We start from the raw sequence: 19151 nt of genomic DNA, 5'->3' as shown, positions 1-19151 counted from the left end.
CCACTGTACCTACTGTGTGACCTGAGGTTACTTCAGATCATCAGGACCACTGTACCTACTGTGTGACCTGAGGTTACTTCAGATCACCAGGACCATTGTACCTACTGCCGGATCGGACTCTCAGAGAGCTCTGCCTGCTCAATTCTGTTATGCCAGATGAGGCAGAATACTGAGCAGACACTGTCATAGGTCCCTTATGCAGGTCTGGAACTGATAGTAAATGACCTTCATAGAGGGAGCAGCAGGGCCAAGGTCATATGATGGTTCAGTAACTCAAAGCCTAACACCCCAGGGGCTTTGTAGATGATCCCCCCCAGTGTCTTTCTTCCAGGCTATCTCTGCCTCGTTAAGTTTGGAGGCTCCTGGTCCAGCTCTCACAGTCAACAGACCACCAGGAAGTTTTTAAAAAAGATTTATTTATATTTTATTTGTGTGCGTGCATGTGTGTCTATGAATGTTTGCTATATGTGTGCAGGTGTCCCTGAAGGCTGGAAGATCCAGGATATCGGATCTCCTGGAGCTGGAGATACGGACAATTGGGGTGTCTGGTGTGAGTGCTGGGCCTGTGGAAGAGCAGTGAGCGCTAGAAGCACTGAACCACACTGAGCCATCTCTCCAGCCCCTAGGAAGGGTTTTCACCAGCCCTGTAGTACAGTCAGGGGGTGGAGGTTACTCTTTTTTCCCCAAGCTCTACAGCAAACCCTGACATCCATATATGATCTCCTTAAGTTGCCCCCCACCCCCGTGCTGTTTACTCTGTATTCATCAGCTTCCCCTAGACAACCAGGTCATCATCTCCCAAAAGGTGACTTGATTCCATAAAGGGAACGTGGACAAAGGTTCCTGAGCATCAGCTTTCAGTCCCTCCTTCCCTGGAAGACACTGCTGCTCTACCACTGAATCCTGGGGATGGGGTGGGGGAAGGACCTGGATGGGACACACAGGACCAGTTGGCTTCACCAGAGACATCTATCAGTGGAGTTACACTTATTACTCTCAGGGTCATAGAGTTATATAGAGTGAGATGGGAGAGGAACTCAAATCAGGAGCGTACAAAGCTGCTAAGTCTTTTCCAGGTAGGGTTAGCCTGGCTACAGCCTGGCTAGTATGGCCCAGCCCTCGCTCATTCTAACAAGTGGCTCAGCTGCCATTCACCAGTCAGACACCAGGGGGCAGCATAGCTGTACATCGAACCATGCCTAACCATGGTTAGGTTAAAAAGAATAATCTCCCACTGTATGAACGTATACACCTGCTCTTCTTAAAACTGTGCTTGACACATATATCCAGTCACGTTGCTTAGTGTGGTTCCATGCGTATGTAAATGCTCAGAGTCAGCGCGGGGACACGCATATGCATGTGGAGCCAAGAGATCAACATGAGAAGTCTCCTTTCTTTCGTGAGACAGGGTCTTCCTGACCCTGGAGCTGATGGATTTGATTTAGCTAGATTGGGTGGCAGAAAATCCCAGCAATTCTCCTCCTCACCTTCTCAGTGCTGAGACTCAGTTAGCTTCCACTCCACCCCCCCCCCATAAGTTCAAGGGATCAAACTCTGGTCCTCAAGCTGAGGGGCCAACACTTTAGTAACTGAGCCATCTCCCCAACCCCTAGTAAAGCTTTCAAAAACATTTTTAGCTTTATAATTTTAATATAATATTTAGTCTCCTGAGACTTTTTAATCAACATTGTTCTGAACTTTTATCGACACTATTACATAGAATCATAGTTAATTCATGTTTAACATGTGATAGGCAAATTACTATGTAGTAATCCATTTTCTTGTTAATGGACGTCTGGTGTCTTTAAAAATATATTGCTAACTCTAAATGATATAGTTATGGACACTTAGATGTGTGCTATCTGGAGCACACCTATAATCAAGAGTTTTTTTAATTTTTGTATTTTTTAACAATTTTGAGCACCCACTCTCCAAAGGAACAGGATTATGTTACAGACCAGCACAAACACACATTCGTGGATACTAGAAAACACGGCCACCAAACAGCATTTACTGTGAATGATGTACTCCGCTGTTTTGTGTCTTTTGCAAGAAATACAACGCAGCCCCTTGACAAGTCTCACACTGCAGCCCGGAAATGATGGCCGAGAGTGAGCATGGCTCTGGAGTCCCAGCTGGGGTTGCCAACTGCCACCGTACACAGGTTCAGTTGTCCCCTGCGGAGGTCATTCCCATCTTAACAGCCCATCAAATGATGTGGTTTGTCTCTGCTGCTCTCGGTCCTAAGCAGTATATGACACTATCAGATGTCATCATATTTACTAAGCTAAAGGCATAAAATGTGGTGTTAATCCGGTCACTTAGCACTGGTGGTCATTGCCTGCATTTCTTCACAGGTGGTGGGATGTTCCCATCCTTTTTCTTTTCATTTTCAAACCATTTTCTCAATCTTGACACTAAACCTCAGTTATTGAATATTCTAATATCTCCTCTCTGTCCATGACTCTTCTACCACATGGGTCATGGGATCAAACTCGGGTCGTCAGGTTTGGAGGTGCATACCTCCATCTCCCGAGTGTCTCATTGGCCCTGTTTTTATGAGAACTGTCGTGAAAATACCTGGAGGAACTGACATTCTCCTGATTCCAATTGCCTCAAGATTTATAAGCTTTTTTTTTTTTTTCATTTTCCAGGACCTTGCCAATATTCTCTATGACACCTTCACATAGGTGCTAGATCCATTCAGGGTTCATTAAAAATTATATTGCTATTTTAAATACTAACATGTTAAGTAGTATAGAACAAAACAAGTGATTTTTATCTATTGGTTTTAAATGCAGTAATCTTAAGAGTTTTTATTTCTTTTTTATTTCTTTTTTTAAAGATTTATTTATTATGTAAACAATGTTCTGTCTGCATGTATCCCTGCAAGCCAGAAGAGGGCACCAAATCTCATTAAGGATGGTTGTGAGCCACCATGTGATAGCTTAGTATTGAACTCAGGACCTCTCGAAGGGCAGCCAGTGTGCTCTTAACCTCTGAGCCATCTCTCCAGGCCCCCTTTTTTTTTTGTTGTTTTTTTTTTTTTTTTTGAGATAGATTTTCTCTGTGTAGCTTTAAAGCCTGTCCCAGAACTAGCTCTTGTAAACCAGGCTGGCCTCAAACTCACAGAGATCCACCTGCCTCTGCCTCCTGAGTGCTGGAATTAAAGATATGCGCCACCACTGCCCAGCTAAGATCTTCTATTTCTAATAATTTACCCAGATACCTTTGTGTTTTCATTGTGGACAGACTTTGTGAATGTCAGAGTGGTGTTTCCTGCTAATTAGCACACGGGTTATTTCTAGTTCTTGTCTTTGCACACTGACTAAGACTTAAGGTGAAACGCAGTATAAAAACAATGATCTCATATACATATGCACACACACGTTTACACACATAATGATCTCATATACATATGCACACACGTTTACACACATGTACACAAATTTGCACACTGACTAAGACTTAAGGTGAAATACAGTATAGAAACAATGATCTCATATACATATGCACACACACGTTTACACACCCTTCCTGCCATGACAGACTATCCCATTACACTGTGAACCAACGTAGTTCTTCCTTCTTTAAACTGCTTCTCGTCAGTTATTAAAAGTTATATTCTATATGTGCTTAGACTATTGTGAGTTTCTTTGGTGAGAAGTTACATATGCTGAATAAGTGTAATCCTTTCCATTTTATGTTAATGAATTTGACAGTTTGATTTACCCAAAATGAAACCAGAAATCTTAAAATATGCCATAATCAGGAAGGACTTAAATTCACCCCTATGCTTCCACCATAATCTACTAGGAAGTTTTAAATTGTTTTATCATCCATTAGCTGGGTCGTTTAGGGACTAGAAAGTGGTTTTCTTTCTTTCTTAAAAGATTTATTTATTTATTATGTATATAATATTCTGTCTGCATGAATGCCTGCAGGCCAGAAGGCACCAGATCACATTATAGATGGTTGTGAGCCAACATGTTGCTGGGAACTGAACTCAGGACCTCTGGAAGAACAGCCAGTGCTCTTAACCTCTGAGCCACCTCACCAGCTCCCATATAGTGATTTCTTGATGTATATTCCATTTTTGTATAATAGTTGCTAGTTTAAAAAATCCTATGAAATAGATATCAGGATTTGTAAGATGTGATCAGACTCAGCGACAGGAATGGCGGCCTTCCAGAACCTTGTGTTGGGTCTATTAAGGACTTGGACACCCCTGCAGAGAGCCCCAGGTGACAAAGAATTAAGGGTCTTGGTCTCAAAGCTGACTAGGATTTGGCCTGCCATGAACTACCAAGTAAGCAAGCTTGGAAGCAGGTGGCCTGGCCTCCTATGACCTCTACCTCTTCAAATGGCCTGAGCCAGACCTACCCAGCTAAGCTGCTCTCTGATTACTAACCCTCAGAAAATACGCAACATAACAAAGGTCAGTTATTTAAGGCTGTGGTCTGGTGGGTAATTAGATATGAAACAGATACTATAATCCAGTCACCAGGAGAACCGTCCACTATTCTGTTAGCTCTGAGGCTCCCTTCAAACTGTTTTCCTTCCAGTGAAGACCAATTTTTCTTTTAGAATATCCTTTAATAAAGACATATTCATTGTAGACCCTGTTTCTGTGTGTCTGTAGACCTTCTTTCTGCCTCCTTCTCTGTATTTAGTGTTCTGAGTTTCACTAATAAATGTGGGTTTATTTCTATGAATTCTGTTGTGTTTCTTTTGTCTGTTAGTTCCTCCTTCTCCTAACCAACTCCCAGGCTTCATCTCCTCACACAATTCCTCTTTTGTATTCATCCTCTTTTTTTTTCAAAGTGGTTTTTCAGTATGATTTTTAAATATTTATTTTATGTACATGGTGCTCCATCTGCAGGTACACCTGCATGCCAGAAGAGGGCATCAAATCCCATTATAAATCGCTATCTGGTTGCTGGGAATTGAACTCATGATCTCTGGAAGAGCTGTCAATGCTCCTAATTGCTGAGCCCTCTCTCCAGCCCCCTATTTCTCTCTTCTAAGACTGTGGCTTGGGAATGTGTTGGGCGCCTTTACTCTGTTCTGCGAATCATCAAGCTGCTCATTCATATTTTCCACTCCCTGGCTTTCCTGCACTATATGCCGGGTGATTGTTTCCGAATTATTTCTTTTCTCCCTTTAGCTGTGTTTAATCTGCTGTTTCATTCCCCACTTAATTCCCTATTTCAATGATTGCATTATTTTGATATGTTCTGGTTGGTTCTTTTTCCTAATATCTTGGTCATTTAATTAGTCTTTGTTGCCTGTTCATTTTTAGGATCTCATTGTTTGCTTTCGACATTGTTTTTAGTTTTTATTCTTTAATCTTCTGTATCTGCTAATTTCAAAGTCCTGAATTCTTAGGAGCATAAATTGCTTTGTCGTTTCTGTGATTTGTTTTTTCTTGGTTCCTTCCCAACACACACACAAACACACACATACACTCACACCCACATGCACACACACACACATGCACATACACTACTTTGGTTTAGTAGTCTTTGATTGTGAGCTCAAATTTGTTATATTAAATCTGTGGAAAATTCTGAGATTTTGTTTTTCTTTTCCCCCTGAGGACTGAGAGTAGCCAATGCCAACCTAGGAACAGGTTGGCCCCTCTCACGGGTCAGCCTAATGAAGAAGTCATGGGTGGTTCCTAACCCTGCAGGTTCCGTGTTTATTAGTCTCCAAAAGGCAGCAGTGCCTACTGGCATCACTCTCAGCAGCTCTGTTTCCATTCGGTTCGCACTTTACATAATTGTGCTACTTTGATTTCATAGGATTTTAGTCGGAAGGTTTATTTTGGTTTTCAAGTTTAAGTGGTGTTTGGTAATGTAGAGCAGAATGACTGACTGGTAAGGGCACCTTTCTTCCTTCTTGTGGGGCAAGCCCCATGACAGCAAAGCTGGGACCACTGTTTTACAGTAGAAAAATCATCATTCAGCCACTCAAATTGACTTAAATATACTGGTCAAAGCACTCAGGAGGCAGAGGCAGAGGCAGGCAGGTCTCTGCGAGTTTGAGGCCAGCCTACTCTACAGAGCGAGTTCCAGGACAGCCAAGGCTACACAGAGAAACCTTGTATTGAAAAACAAACAAACAAAAAAAGAGGGAAATAAGTTGTATGTACCTGTTATGTGTGAAATCTTCCTTCCTTCCTTCCTCGTCCTCCCTCCTCCTTCCTTCCTTCTTCCTTCCCCTCTGTCAAATTTATTACTACTTCCAGATCAAGTTCCATCTCAAATTACACAGTCAAAATATATCTGTGCCTTGTTCAGAGAAGCCCAGACTGAAAAACTGGAAGGAGGGGGAACTGACATTAAAATCCCTCAATGGGGCTCATGCATATACTCCTAGCACTCAGCAGGCTGAGGTAAGAAGGTTCCATGAGTTCAAGACCAGCCCAGGCTACATAGAGAGACCTTCTCTCATAAGTAAAACAAAATTCAATCAACCCTTAGGGGCCTTCATAGAGCAAAGACCCTGCTATTCCTAAGGACAGTCTGACAGGGGACCTGGAGGTGCCCACAGAGGAGCTGACATTTCAGTCAGGCCTTGAGAGCAGGATGGGATTTTGATAGACAAGCGGGGGTGAGGGGAGAGGGAGGTGAGCCAAGGCAGTAAGCGGGAGCAATGGAAAGAAGGGACGGCAAACAGAATTCAAGTTCGATTTAAGCTGAATCTCACAGTACTTCACTCAACAGTGGCTGCCGGCAGCGTCTTCCTAGAAGGCATCAAAATGAGGCCGGGTCCACTGGTAATGTCTACATAGCACAGGAGGAGACTGTGACAGCAACCCAAGTATTTCCATTTCTAGTGGTAGACACCTTCCAAAACAGTGAATAATCCAGTCTGGCTGAAGCACGACGGGTGGGCGGTGAGAACCCCGATGAGATGGAGTCGGAGTATGGAGGACGGAGAATGCCGAGCTCCAGAGTGACGACCTGCCTTTGTATTCTAAAGCAGACATCTGTGATCAAGCTGCAGAGCACTGACAGAAACATAAATCAGAAGTGACCAAATCTCAGTCCTCCAAGCTGCTGCTGGGGCCTGGGCTATGCCAGCAGTCCCCTCAGCATGAGTCTCCTCCAAGGTTGCCTCTTGGCACCCAGACCGCATTGAAAGATCACAGCCATGGTACAGCTGGCGCTGGCTGGGTGTCCAGTGGCCAAACCACATACACAGATGCCTTTGTTCCTCTACTAACCAAGGAATTCTATCCTGGCCTCTTCTCCCCCCATGGTAAGGCTCCTGGCTCCTTCTGCCCTTTCAAACTCTGCATTCCTTTCTTCCTCCTTACAGCAGGCACGCACGCACGCACGCTAGGGGCTCAGCTGAGGTGGGAGGACCAAGATGGAGGAACGTAACAATTGCACTTCCAGGCCCAGAGTTCATGGAACAGATGGGAGGAGGGAGGAATATTCAGGTTGGGGACTAAGCCAGGCAGGCATGGATAAAACTGGGAGGGAGGCTCAAGAACATTCCAGGCCTCTCAACATGCCTAGTGGAAAGGTCTTGTTTTGTGGCCCTGCACCCCTGGCTGGCTGGGACAGGGCACCTGAGCCGTTATCACTGCTGGAGTTCAGGACTCTGACCCATTTTAGCATCCTGATCAGCACTGCTCTAGACCATTCTGTCAGATCTCCGCAGCTTCCTTTCAAGCCCAGTATGAGGAAGAATTCCACCTCTGTGTCTTCTCCTTTCCATGATTCATTCTATCCATGGCCCGGCAGGCACACAGCCACACTACAGCTGATAGCAGCCCTTCCATGTTAATCTCCTCTCCCGCCATGCTGCTGTTTGCGCGGTCACCCGCCGCACGTGCGTGCGGAGAACGCAATCAGAAGAGTTCCTCCAGCGATTATCTTTCCACACTGAGTCACATAATTTCACTTAATTGCTGGGTAAAAGCTGCTCAGGAAGAGACGCCACCAGTTGATGATACGGCAACATGCTGTATTACTTCTGATTCCACGCAGCAATGAGATAGGCCAGAATGCCCGCGACTATTGTGCTATAATTTGACAACCATTTCTCTTTACAAGGTAGGAGCGCCAAATGGGGTGAAATTGCCTTGCTCTACCTGCAGACACTCGTCCCTTCCCTTGCATGGGGCCTGTTGCCTTTCTGCAGCCTCAGCCCCTAGATGATGCATCCTGACATCATCACAGCCTGCTTGGATATCCCAGTGAGATTTCAGGTAGGGAATATCCAGGAGGTAGCCTCCAAAGGGCCACAGAGTTCCTGAGCCCCATGGCTTAAGCTGACAGGTTGCCTGGGCTGTTATAAGAGATCACGGGACACGATTTAGCTTAGGGTATCTCCACATGTTTCAATGATGTCATGAGTAAAGGCTGTGCCCGGTACAGCACATAGACAAGATGTGAAGGTTCCAGATGGATGTGGGTTCGCAGCAGGCCAGACTGGGATAGAATGAGACAAAAGTATCTGCCTTTAATTTGGGAAGACCGGGATCCGATGAGAGAGACCTGATTTGGCTGCCAGTTATGGGTAGGACCTGGCTCAAGGACCCATGCCTTTGACTCTGCCTGCTGTTTTGATGAACAGAGGCTGAGAACAGTCAGTCTTGTATCAGGAAAGCTGGGCGGCACTGGAGAGTTCCTGGAGGCAGCCTAGCAGGCGCCAGGGCAGCAAGGGCAGGGGGAAGCAAACTGACAGGCTCCTTTGGCTGGAGACTGAACTTGGGTTGGAGAAGCAAAGTTGGGGAGGGGATTAAGGGAGTCCCGCTGGCTTCTGGGACATAAGGGAGTTGGTACAGAAAGGGCCTCTGAGAGATACAATCTAGCCCGGAGCTTTCTCCCACAGAGGAACAAGGCTGAGGAGACCTTAAAAGGAGCAGGCCAGTGCCTGGAAATTCTCGCTTGACACGTACAGAACAGACCATTCTTAGGAATGTAAGCCTCCGCTAGTGTGTGTCCAACAGGTCGGTCTCTGGGTTTTAGCCCTTGGCTTCTTTGTTATTCTCAGCAGCTTGACCTTGCACTATTTACAGCTATGACATGGGATGGCCGCTTGGCCCAGCCCCCACACAGTCAGAGTTATGGCAAAGACCAGTTCCCATCACCCACTCACTCCTCTGTGGGATGAGAAAGACTCTCCTGAAGGCCGTGTTAGCATCACACCCATTTCACAGGGAGAGAAACTGGGGCAGAAAAAGTGAGTGAGAGCTGGATTCTACACGTCTACCTTGCTCAGTCTGCTTCTCCATTGGTGGAGGGAGAGTAGTCTTCCGGATGTGAGTAGGTTGTCCTTGGGGAGGACCAGACAGCCCCAGATCACAGAGGAGGGCTTCCGTCCCCCACAGTGGACTACCTGCACGGTGGCTCTATGACGGACCCATGTCCCCTGGCAGGTGCTACTCTTCTCATTCCTTCCCAATCCTGCAAACTCTGAGACCTAACTGCCCAGCGAGGGGGTCAGATGAACTCCTCAGGAAAGGGTCCAGCTTTTCCCAGCCAAGCTCCCAGCTTCTCCCCTTCATCCATATTCACACAAACGAGAGGGACAGCAGGGTGCAGAATGCCTGCCAGCTCACCCTGAGTGGGAACTGAGCTGTTTGTTCGGGAGTGTGATTTTTTTTTCAAGACAGATTACAAGTCCATGCAGTTCACTAGGCGAGGGTGGGAGTGGAGAGTCAGCTGATCATCCTGCCCATTTCTCAAGGCTGCTACAAAGGTCAAGTGACATGACACGTGTGAAGGAGTCTGGAAAGCTGCGGAGCCCCGTGATCGCAATATGCAACATTTATCGGGTGCTCATGCCACACAAGCATAGTCCTACATGGCTTGCTTCAAGAACAGGATTGTGACCTGGGAAGTGGCCACCATGACGACTATTGCCATTATGCCAACAGGCCAACTAAGGAGGGAAAGTGTTAGCTATTTTCCAAAGCTCTACAGGCCAGATTCAGTCCCAAGTACCCTGGCCCCTGAGTCCCCACTGGGAACCATTCAGTGTCCCTGCTGGGAAGCACTTAGCTCTCCTGTGTCTGCTGCTGAAGATATGGTGGCGGTATGATCTCAAGTCTCTAAGATGGATGCCATGGCCTTTGAGTGGACACAGTTTCTGTCTGCCTTCCACAGCCCTGCTCTTAGCACTGCTCTCCTCCTGGGAGGGAGCCTGACCTACAGCCTCATCTCCTTTACCCTCAGCCTGAAGTCTGCTGAAGTTTGCCCCTCACAGTCTCTCTCGGCAGGAGACTCCAGTGTCCCCTTGCTGCCTGAGATGTCATAATTGAGGAAGGAAGAGACAGAAAAGCCTGGCGGTGGTGAGATGCAAGGCTGGAGGCATGGCGTGTGTGTGTGCTCGCACGCGCATGCATGTGTGTGTATGTGTGTGTGTAAGACAGAGATAGGGTGTGTGTGTGTGCGTGCATGTGCGTATGTGTGCATGTGCATGTGTGTGCATGTGAAAGAGAGAGATAGGGTGTGTGTGTGCGCACGTGTGTGTGCACGCGCGCGCGTATGTGTGCATGTAAGTATGTGTGCGTGTGTGTGTGAAAGAGAGAGATAGGTGGTGTATGTGCGTGCACATGCGTGTGTGTGCATGTGCGTGTGTGCATGTGTTTGTGAAGAGAGAGAGATAGGGTATGTGTGTGTGCATGGGGGGAAGAGAGATGGGGCGTGTGTGTGTGTGATGGTGTGTGTGTGTGTGTGCGTGTGTGTGAAAGAGAGAGAGGGTGTGTGTGTGTGTGAAAGAGAGAGGGTGTGTGTGTGTGAAAGAGAGAGATAGGGTATGTGTGTGTGTGTGTGTGTATGTGTGTGCGTATGTGTGTGTGTGCGTGTGTGTGCTAAGCAGGAAGCTGCCAAAAGGGGCAGGGAAAAGGTTCTGATGGGCACTAGGCCATCTGTTCCCCAGGCAGCATAGCCTAATGTTCTTGAAGTTCAGCTCTGTGAGTAACCGTCCCTGCCTTGCCTGGTTGAGGACAGGCTCCATTTCAGTTTACGTGCAATGAAGACAGATCAGTGTGTAGCCTGGTATGGTGGCACACACCTGTAATCCCGGAATTCAGGAGATGGGGGCATAAAGATTGGGAGTTCAGGTCTCCCTACAGTGAGTCTGAGGTCTCAGCTACACAGTACTCTCATGAATCATGGATTTCATGAGACCCTACCCGAGAAAGGATCTGGGCTCAGTAGCTGGCACAGTACTAGCTCCGTAGGCATCAGCTGTTGGACTCATTACAGTTGGTATTGCCTGGCTCTGTCCTCTCCTTCCTTCCTCCTTTCCTGCCTTTTCCTGGAAAACAGGGACATGGAAAAGAAGAGGGGCCATGAAAAGTCCTTTGGTTATCTCTCTCTTCTTCCTTGCACTGTCCTAAAAACACTAGAAGGTTCTAGTGCCCTACACTGACATGAGGCCGGGAGGGCTTGGCACACAGTGGACACTGGTTCCCTAAGCACTGTCACACGATCAACAGCTGTTCCCAGGGCCCTGAAGCAGGTGACACAAAGAATATGCTGGAGGAGGAGTCAGAGAATAGGGTGCTGACTAGGACCAGGAAGCATTCTCACTGGCAGGCAAAGAAGGGAAAGAGGTGACAGGATGGGACTGAAGTGGGCCTGGGGACGGATGGTGTTCCCACCAGAAATGGAGCCAGCGGAGTGAACAGGACAAACTGAGAGGAAATAAGATTGCGAGGAACACTGACATCTACACTTGAGGAAAAGCCAACTCTCTCTACCATTGTCCTCCCAACAGGGTCCTCGCCTGACAGCCTAGCTGGGCTCCCTTGGCCATGCCCCTGACTCCCTAGTTACCCAGATGCTCTGAGGAGCAGAGAAAGGAAAACACACGAGGCTGGAGCCTGCACAGGAAAAGTCAACAGGCAGCTGTTGGGCAGGATAAAGCATCTCAGCCGTTCCCTGGCAGCCGGGCAGTGTTAGGCACAGCAGTGTCCCAACCCTTGAGGTCCCCAGGCTCCTCTAGCCAGCAAGGCCAAGCTTCTTCCTTTCCAAGAGCCCTTCAGAAAGGCTGCCTTCTGCAAGAGGACATTTTAATGTGCCCCTAGGAGGACTGGGTCTCGAGGTGCATAAGTCAGGCCAAATCGACTTCTCTATGACCTGGGCACTATTCCTAAGATGTTCCTGGCCCTTCTGTTTCCTTGGGCTCAAGGAGTCTGATGTATCAGATCATAGACTCTTATCCTTTAGTCCTGAATCCTCCAGTGAGCTGAAGCTGGACTGTGGCCCTGACCAGCTGTAGGGGATACTGCCCATTGGAGCTCAATCCAGAGCCAATACCAACAGAACCAGGAGCCCAGCAGCTGACAGCCTTCCATAAGGGGCATGGAGCGACTGATCACTTGTGTCTCGTCTGGTGAGAATTTTAGGGCATGGAGCTGAAAGGAAGGCGTCTTCTCCCATAATACCATCTTCGACACAGACTTTTTATGTCAATACATCTACTTGTGAAAGAGAAATACCCCTGATGCTAACAGCCGCTGATGCCCTGGCTGGGGTACTTATTCGAGTTCATCTCTGTATGGCTGAGATGCAGAGAGTCATTGTGGAAGAGGTTATGATTTGAGAAAGAATGTCAGTTTTATCATCCTAATAACCATGGCCACCTACTGTTGTCTGGACCCCTCGCTTATCGGCCTGACCTATTCCACTAAGCAAGAGAGACAGAGCCTTGCCTGATGGAGCCATGATCTAGCCATGTTCTCAGGCTGTCTTCTCCCTCCCTGGCTCCAGTCTCGTTCTAGAGCTCATCTGTAGTCACTCTGAGGGCAACAACCCTTTAGTCTGTTCCTTGTAGTCTGCTATCTACCAGGCTGGTACGATGGTTTGCCTCAGTCTGCAGCTGCTAGGCACATCTTTAAGCTTCTGCTGCCACTCAGTCCCAGACTTGCAAGTCTTGGGTGGCGAGCTGGCCAGAGAGAGTATACTGATGGGTTAGTATATCTGCCTCAGGGAGTAGAGAGAGTCGAATTCTAACAACAGGTACCAGAACGGTGTTGCTGGCGCATGAATGGGGGGAGACCTGGTGCTTTCAACATGACAGGATGTGATGGCAGTGACTCCTTACCTCTGTGATCTTCCTTCCCCAAACCCATAGCCCAGTCTAGCGATGGGAAAACACTGGCCAGATCCCAGGAGCAGAACACCCTACAGGAACCTGACCAGGTTCCTTCTAATGCAACAGTCATCAAAACAGAGACACAGCCACAGCCAAGAGCCCAAGGAGTCATGATAACGAAATGCAAAGTGGTGTCCGGAGGCAGGATCCTGGGACAGAAAGGGGACATTGGGTAAACGCTAGGGACATCTGCTTAGAATATCGATTTTAATTTACAATGTTACAGCAGTAGCTGGAATAAGGTAAAGAAGGTGGCAACAGCAGAAGCTGTGAACAAGGAAAGGCCTTAGGCTTTGCGCTGTCCACCCAAGTTTTATTCATTCATTCATTCATTCATTCATTCATTTATTTATTTATTTATTTTGGATTTTCGAGACAGGGTTTCTCCATAGCTTTTTGGTTCCTGTCCTGGAACTAGCTCTTGTAGACCAGACTGGCGGTGGTGGCGCATGCCTTTAATCCCAGCACTCGGGAGGCAGAGGCAGGCGGATCTCTGTGAGTTTGACACCCAAGTTTTAAAACCATTCTTTTAAAAAAAAGAAGTCTGTTCCTAATTGAATTTGAATATTCAGTTAAAAAACCAAATCAGTCCTCCACCGCTATTCATCCCCAGTCCATCAGCTCGGGCACAGTGCAGAACACAGGTGTTCCTGTACCACATGGCTTCTGTAATAAGCACGGCCGAGCTGGTTCACAGCCACAGAGCCAAGAGCCTGCCAAGGCATTTAAAGCTGTCTGTTAAAGCAAGTGTTTTGGGTTGCGATCAGAGAGGCCACTGAAAGATCCGTAGCCCCTTTGCTTGCCCTGTATTCTAAATACCCACTGCGTAAACAAGGCACCAATTCTTCAGTTTAAGAGCCTCACTTGAAATGATTGCTCTCTCCGCAGACTGCCCGCCCCACCCCACCCCACCCCCAGTATTCCAGAGCAGAATTGATAAGGAGAGATGGCCTCAAAGCTGGTAAGGGAAAGGACAGAACAGAAGGTGGTGACATTTGGAGAGACCTGGAAATCTGGTGGCTTGAGTTACTTGAAATCCTTGTAGTGCCCAAAAGGCAGCTGGGCAGCCTAGCAACAGGGCAGTTATGACTCCTCCCCACCCCTTCAAGAATAGGCCTTCATGACTGGCAAGGGTCCAGTGACTAGGGGTTCTTCTTCACCATGCCTCCTTCATGGAAGATGGGGAACCCCAGGTCCCCAAGACCAAAACTGTTTCTCTGAGAGCCCAGTACCAAACCCAGCTGTCTGTGGAGGCCAGGGCCAGGGGTTAACTCTAGGAGCCGTGACCTTTAACCTGGAGTTACTTCTGGGAGAGGGGAAGTTGGCCACAAGAGGAAAGAGTGAGAGCAGCCTTGGGATGGAGTCCAGGCTCTTCCTCAGAAAGGAAAGCACAGCACACAACTCAAACCCACGCCTGATCTCTACATGTCTTCCTGGAAAGACTCCAAACTGACCTACCAGCAGGGGCCTGGGGCTTGTCACTGTCCACTGAGACAGTCTTCTCAGTGCCATCCTAGCCAGTCCCCAGAGGAATACTGCAATCATCAGGTTATTATAGCCAACGCAAACACAGGCAGTGGACATGAGCTGCCCAGCACGAGCCAGGCCCAAGCATCCCACACCCAACAGCAGAGTTTGGGGTTCCTGTCTGTCCAGGACAACTGTCCCGTTCCAGCAAGTCTAGGTAACAGGAGCCATGGGTTGGGTGGGAGTGACCCAGCCAGTTAGAGACAGATCACCCCCTATCCTGCATGTGCGACACAAACACACACCTGCTAACAAATGTCCATTCACAGAGGCCAAAAGAGCAGTTCCACCAGCAAAGACAGAAACCTAATGTCATTGCCAGGCTAAGGACCCAGAGACCAGGTCCACGCTATCCTACTCAGGGGCTGATCATATTCCAGGGATCACCATCTTCCCTGTGGAAGCACAGCTCCGGCCTTCACGTTTCCACCTACACTTTGCATGGATTCATATTCTTTCCCAGAGACGGGAGGGGCAAATAAAGGTCCTTTGGGACTTGATACCCACAGTGTGTGGAAGCTAAGACTCCTGACTTGCCCCTATTTGTCTATTTTAGGAAGTTGTTCCTTCCCGTCTCACCTTGCACCTTTGTTGCTCCATTGCCAGGATGACATGGTCCATACCTTTTCCGTGTATGGGTGTGGGTGTGCGCGCGTGCACATGTGCGGACACCCCCCAAAACTATAAATGCCAAAGACACACGCCAACATCTCTAGATCCCCAGAAATTGGGTACAGAAAATGCTCTACAGATATTGATTGATCAAGAAATTAATTGATATTTCAGCATCATTGTCCCTTTAAGTCACAATCCACCCCAAGCTCAGCACACCTGAGAATCTCAACGGTATATTTTAAGCATTTTGAGGCATTTCTTCATGCTTCCCCCAACTCCAGGACTTCACTTCCTCATCTACGCCATCTGGGTCTCGTCAAAATCCATCATGGGCCAGTGAATCAGCCTTCAGCATCCGCCAGACTGCCAAGGAAGAGTCATTTCAAGACCAGAGATGGGAAGAAAGAAATGGGCACCTTAGGGATGGGAACAAAGGCAAGGATTCAACACTTCCTAGCCAAGGCTGACTCCACCTATGGTCTCCCTCACCTTAGACTTCCTCCATGTGACCCTGCCTTTGTGGAGGAGGGGAAATGGAAGGGGGGAGGGATGTCTGTAAGCCCACTTAAATGCTAACTGAGAATTAGAGCGTGCTTCCTGGAGAAATGAGCACTTGAGAGGAACCTGAAGGATGACGTTATCCTAATGGCAGTAAGACCGAGTAATCAACATTGTTCAACTGCTTTGCAGAGCTAGTCCCAATACATCTCTTCTGTGCTCATTTGACATATAAGGAAAAGTTTTAAAAAAATCCGGAAAGCCTCAGAACCTAAATTTATGGTTCTACAAAGGCTGTCACCCCCAGCTCCACAGGCAGGAAGAGCATGTTCTAGTAAGTCTCAAGTAGAAGACAGAGCACAGGGCTGGGGAGGGCACCTGCATGCAGCTGACTACGGAGGGCCTGCAGGATAGGACCATGCACCTGTCACTGTTCAGTGATGGACAGACATACACAGGGGCTGTGGCAGAACCAGTCTGGAGCCCCGGGAGCCACAGATAGCAAATCTGGTGGCTGAGAAGAACTCACTAGGGCCATCCCAAGGGTGAGAGACGGCTGCTGGGTAAAGGAGGAAGGTGTGCAGAAACATGCAGGCACCTGCTTATGTGTCAGTGATGAAAGATTCGTATGTGTGAGGACGGGATTTTGCGTGAGAGTGTGCACGTGCTAGTCGGTGAGTCGGGGAGCTCTCCTGCGGAGGGAGATAGAGGTGAGGTCAGCAGGCAGGGGGAAGGACAGGCAAAATCATCAGATCCACCCCAGCGGGAGTGGAGAAAAAAGCAGGGCACCGCGGCTCCACAGGCTTCTGAGAAGCCCACAGGGCCTGCCTTGTTGAAGGGACTTGGAATTTGCTAAGATGGTGAATGAGTGAAGCCAAGGCCCGGCTTTGCTCTGGAGCTGTGGCGAGCAGGGGGTCTCTGACTCTCTCTACCCAATTCATGGTTCTCGACCGGGCAGATTCCCGCAGTCCCAGCTCGATCCCCGGGGCCTGGAGCTCTTCCTCCCTGCTCCCTCACCCAGCCAGACATCTTTGTGACAGTTTTCCTATGTTGTTTCCAAGCTGGCTTTAAAACAGAGAAGATGCCACTAAATGGGCTTCCAGCTTCTGTCTTGGCCAGAGAGGTCCAAGGTAATGTGTCCCCGACCTCTCTAAACTGTGCTGAGATCTTCAGAGACCCACTACATGCTGGTCCCAGTCTCATGCCCCGCAGAGGTGGCCCTTTAGGTCCTTTAAGCCTTTTAGGCCTCATGTGTGTCCTGGCAGAACAGAATGGTGACTCTTATCCAGTAACACCCCGCCCCCCATTCAGACCATCCTTGGCCTCTCAGCCATTGGCTGGCCAGTGATGAAAGAGGACCTTTCTCCAGAGTGCCTAGACAGTCTCTTTACCAACTCTGCCTAGCCGCATCCCCACCACATTGGTACCTACAGAGAGAAGTCATCTTTTTCAAGATTGTGGAATCCGCACACATTTAGAGGAAGGAGGTGGCTCGGAAATGAGCAAATCCCCTGTCGACAGATGCGGGAACAAATGTCTAAGGTCCTGGAGGCCTCGGGTTTCTCGAGCACAGGCCAAGCCATTTTAGGTTGCACCAAGAGACCTGTGGTGTGTCCAATAAGATGATATTTGTGGGATAAATGCACTTGCCCTTGGGAAGCATAGCACTCAGAGGGTAGGCCAGGGAGCCAGAATCAGGCTTTTTGTGGGCCACAGGCTCTGTCTCCTGTGAGTTGGGCCTTTCCTGCGTACTCCAGGAGGGGCAGACGGGCAGTCAGTTAGATGGTGATCCTGGTGATCCTAGGGGCTCCCTGGCACTCTCTGCATCCAGATGGTAACCTGCTGCATCCGACAGGGAGAGAGTGGAGGTTGAGGACTGTGTGCTCTCCATGGGGGGAATCTAGGTGGCTTGGTTACCCAAGTCTGTGGGGGGTCCCAAAGGTTGTGGGGGGACAGGGTCTAAGTTCCATGAAATTGCTCTTCTCACCTCTCCTTGCCACAGCCTCCAACGATACTCTTAAGAAAATATGATGTGGTAGGTGCTTCTATTATCCACATCTATGAGGCAACCCTCACTTTAGAAGGGACAGTCCCATCTCCAAAGGACTGGCAGTCACCGAGGGAAGAAGGTAAGAGGTACAGGCCTGACAGTGTGAGATCCAAAATCTTGCCCAAGTGGTCTCAACCACTACTGGCTGTGAGACTTCGCCTCAGTTTCCCCACTGTGTCATGCTCCTGAGACACTGGAGTCAGGGACTGTATCTCTTTCCTTACTGTCATGTCCCCAGAGGTTGATAGATAGACAGTAGGTGAAGTTAACAGTTAGATAGTAAGTGAAGTTAATAGATAGATAATAGGTGAAGTTAATAGATAGTAGGTGAAGTAAATAGATAGATAATAGGTGAAGTTAATAGATAGATAGTAGGTGAAGTTAATAGATAGTAGGTGAAGTAAATAGATAGATAGTAGGTGAAGTTAATAGATAGATAGTAGGTGAAGTTAACAGATAGTAGGTGAAGTTAATAGATAGATAGGTGATTAACAGTTAGATAGTAGGTGAAGTTAATAGATAGATAGTAGGTGAAGTTAATAGATAGATAGTAGGTGAAGTTAATAGATAGATAATAGGTGAAGTTAATAGATAGATAGTAGGTGCTCAAAGCCATTCAATGACTGAACAAAACGGGTTCTCCACCAATCCAAATATCAGCTGGAACCTGGAGGGGAAATGCTTCCCTCAAGCTCCCACCATCTGAGAACAAGTCTTGAAAGTGTCTTGACAATTTACAGCCCATGACAATGCAGCTTACTCTCCCAGATGCACAACAGTGATTGGAGGAGCAATCAGGAAGCGGGAAGATGGGACTGAAGGGAGAGAGACCTGAACTCCACACAGTGCAGGTACCCTGACTTCCATCTCTTTGGCTCCTCTCTCTCTGTCTCTGTCTCTCTGTCTCTGTCTCTCTCTCTCTCTGACATTTCTGCTCCCTGCTTCTTCTTTCTGTCTGCTTGGGTCTCCATAGCTGGCTTCCCTCCCCTCCACAGAGCCCCTTCTAGTCAGAAGGGACTGCCGGGCTCAGGGTGGGAAGAACACAGCCCGCAGATATATAAATTCTGGTTCGAGCCAAGCCTAGCCTCTGGAGTCTGGCACCTAGCAGAGGTGCCCTCTACTAAGGAGGCCTGGAAGTTTTTCTTTCACCTTCTCCTGAAGGTCCCTGGGAGACGCCAGGGGATCCCTTCTGGACTTCTCCCCCTTCAGACTCCAGGAATCCAGGACAAGGTTGAACAGTGAAGAAACTGACCTCTCTCTGCTTAGCCTCACCCAGTCTGGTGTGTGTGTGTGTGTGTGTGTGTGTGTGTGTGTGTGTGTGTGTGTGTGTGAGAGA

General features: G+C 48.1%; 1 protein-coding gene across 4 annotated transcripts in view; it reads right to left on the bottom strand.

Annotated features, from left to right (window-relative positions):
* Positions 1–19151, bottom strand: part of LOC101996474 (FXYD domain-containing ion transport regulator 6) — a 27576-nt gene that overhangs the window by 6407 nt on the left and 2018 nt on the right. The window lies entirely within an intron of this gene.

The sequence above is a fragment of the Microtus ochrogaster genome, chromosome 5 (assembly GCF_000317375.1).
Source record: "Microtus ochrogaster isolate Prairie Vole_2 chromosome 5, MicOch1.0, whole genome shotgun sequence".
In the NCBI taxonomy this organism is placed as follows: domain Eukaryota; kingdom Metazoa; phylum Chordata; class Mammalia; order Rodentia; family Cricetidae; genus Microtus; species Microtus ochrogaster.
This window is presented reverse-complemented; position numbering and strand designations above follow the sequence as displayed.